At 40.4% G+C, this 3,192-nt stretch overlaps 1 protein-coding gene across 2 annotated transcripts in view; it reads right to left on the reverse strand.

The window, feature by feature from the left end:
- The window catches only part of PPP1R42 (protein phosphatase 1 regulatory subunit 42), a 92,739-nt gene that overhangs the window by 79,522 nt on the left and 10,025 nt on the right, over nucleotides 1-3,192 (reverse strand). The gene's annotated exons all lie outside the window — the stretch shown is intronic.

Below are 3,192 nucleotides of genomic sequence, written 5' to 3' on the forward strand. Positions count from 1 at the left end.
ATTGTTTACATTATTTTTGATACCCATATGACTTTTTCACCTGAACAGCTCAGTGTTTTACAAAGTTGTGTAAGTTTCATTACTTTTCTAAAGAATTGCATTACACAAAGGAAAAAGACATATAAATCCATTGTTTGATTCACTAGGTCACCAAAATGTGGGTTCCAAAGCAAGGACCAAGGCAAAAGGGCTATGCATATAAGAAAAAAGAGGTATGTATATAAAAGATTTGCAATAATAGTCTGAAAGGAAGACAGTATAATCCAGTGGTTAAAGTAAGACATTCAGGAGTCAGACATGGATTTTAGTTCTGGCTTTGCTATGAATTTGGGGTGTGACCTTGGGTAAATCAGTTAACTTCTTTGTCTGTTCTCCACCTGGAAACCAGTATGCCACTTCCCCTGGTCCTTGCTTTGCAACACACTTTTTGGTGACCTTTTTGGTTAATCAAACACTAGATATGTATGACTTTTGCCTTTATGTAACATGTGATTCTTTGGAAAATTATGGATGGGGTAGTTTGTGAAGGAAAACTCTTACAGAATACCTACAATGATCCTTGCATTCTAACTCAAAACTAAGTATTTCAGATATTTATCTCAGTTAGGAAACTATTTTCTGTAGGTAAACATAAAAGGAATAACTGCGTGTTTTATACGAAGACAGAAAAAAACAGCACCTTGAACCAACACATTCAAAATCTAGGCCAGATACAGAATTATAAGTTGAACACTATTTGCTTCAGCGGTATGGATTTGGAAGCCCAAACCCTTTCTAGAACTTGATTCGGGGCAGTGAGATCAATATTTCAGGAAGAAATTTTACCACCACTGTCTTGTAACACAGATGTGAAAAAAAACAAACTTCCCAAACAAGTGGTCCATAGATCATTGTTGGCACTCCTTGGAGAGATGGCTAGTCATGTATTTTTGGCCCTTGTGCTCATTTTCTAACGATGAGAAACAAGAACAGATGAGAGAGGGAAATGAGATGAAAAGCAAAAACAGAAAGTACGATTGGCTTGTACAAGAAGGACAAAACATTTATCATTCTAAAAATGACTAAAAATTAATACATTTTTTCTACATTTAAAAAAACTGAACTTCCACAAGGATGCTAACTATTCTAAGCCTTATAGACAGGGCAGGATATAAAGCTAAATAAATAAAATAAATACTGATCCAAATGAGAGGTGGGTCCATCATCAAATGTTACTGCAAGAAAGAACATATGTAACATGTAGAACCAGTCAGTGTCTAGTGGGTCTGAGCCAGAAAAATTCAAAATGCTTCAGAATGAGTTACCACATTGGAAGAAGAAATATTTGTATACTGTCTCTTCACTTCCAAAAAATGCTTTTGTAGAATGGCTCCTTTTAAATAAGGGAAGGCAATAAATAAGATTCATATGGCCCAGGGAATACACCTTGGATGGCTTTCCTCTCACACTGCTAAATGCTTATGCAGCTAATCAGACCACATATACATTAACTAGAACAGAAGCATCCGCTTATATTTTCTAATTATATGTACATTTATTACCTATCCTATCCCACTGAAACATGGAATCAACACTTACTCACTGCCTAGGAAGCAGACAAACTGAACATTTCAGATTCAGGGATGAACTGAACACCTGAGGCAATGTTTGTCAGGGCACATGAGTGAACAGAGATTCTATCACATAGACATATGACTATATAAAACAACCATCTATTTTTTACTTAAAATTAATATGTTAGCCACAAATTACAAAGACAGGCCAGTATCAGTATGCAGTATCCTAAAAATAGTTACTTTCAGATAGCAAGGCCTGGGGAAAGCTGTTACAGAAAGCTCTAATATTCCTGATGTGTACCTAGAAAACAGTCTATTGTGACATTTTACTGTGCACTGCCAGGAGAAATAGGCAAAGTAAACTAATAATCTGAATCTTCACTAACGCTAAAAATATTCTGGTGAACAAATTACTGAAGTATCCATACAGGAAATCAAATTACAAATGATTTATCATCAACTCTTCAGTAGTAAAAAGTTTTGAAACAATAGTTGCTGATTTTCTTTAAATTTAGATCTTTTATTTATTTCATTGTTATCTTCCCTCAGATATTGTACAAAGGTTAAAAGAAAGCAGAGTGAGTTGATTTTTCTTTCATTTTCACTATAAATGTCATGCCTAGAGTAGGCGCTGCGAGTATAACTCCGCCCCCCAAGGTCAGAGTCCCCCAACTCCTCTGCCACAACTTGTTTGTATATGTAAAGAAGGAGGAGGTTCAGTGGTGTTCTCTTCCCCTATAGACCCGAATACAGGGTACTTGCAGGTGTGCTGCGGTGTTCCTTGGGGCTCCGCCTCCCCTACCCTGTCCACTCACCACCCACTTGGGTATTCAGATCTTCACCCCGACAATGTCGGCCCCTTGACTATGGGGTCTGGTGTTGACTTTGATAATCTGGCCTGCTGCCGGGATGTTGATGAGCCTGGAGCATCTGGCGTCCTCCCTGAGAGGGACGCCACTTGAATGCTTTAATGCTGAGGGGCTGGGAACTGCCCATCCCCAGCCTGGTGCCAGACACTGCTCCTGCTCTTCTGCCGCAGGGCAGTGCCTCTTGTGCCACCACAGCCAGTGCCTGGAGCCTCCGCCTGGCTAGCACACTCCCAGCTAGCTTCCTCCCTGCTGCCAGCTTCTGGTGGGGTTTTTAAACTCCCTGCAGCGGTGGTGCCAGCTGCCGCAGTCAGCTGGCCACTGCCACACCTGTGAAGCAGCCGCTTGAAGAGCAGGCAAAACGCCAACTCGTGCAGCTCTTGCCCGTGAGTTTCCTGGGGCGTGGGTGGCTCTCCTTTCCTCATGGGGAACACCGGGGCTTGCTCATGAGGGTTTCTCACCACCACAATAAATTATTTTTTGGGTATTGGTAAAGCTACGAAGCCGTGTGTACCAGATATGCAAGAAATTCTAACTGCATTTCATACACTAAGGAAATTGGTCATTCTTTCATAAGGATTTATTTCCATAATCCCAAACTCAGTTGGTAGCTGTCTTATTAGATCTATGTATGACTCTTAGAAAAGTTTGCAAGTTCACGATGAGACATAAATGACTGATTTCTCTGAATTAAGTTTCCTGATTCACCCTTTTTCAACTTGACTGGGGCGCAGGTGGTGTTTTCCTCTCTTCTTCTGGTGAGTGGGTGG

The sequence above is a fragment of the Gavialis gangeticus genome, unplaced genomic scaffold, assembly GCF_001723915.1.
Source record: "Gavialis gangeticus isolate Ggan-Ray unplaced genomic scaffold, GavGan_comp1, whole genome shotgun sequence".
Classification (NCBI taxonomy): domain Eukaryota; kingdom Metazoa; phylum Chordata; order Crocodylia; family Gavialidae; genus Gavialis; species Gavialis gangeticus.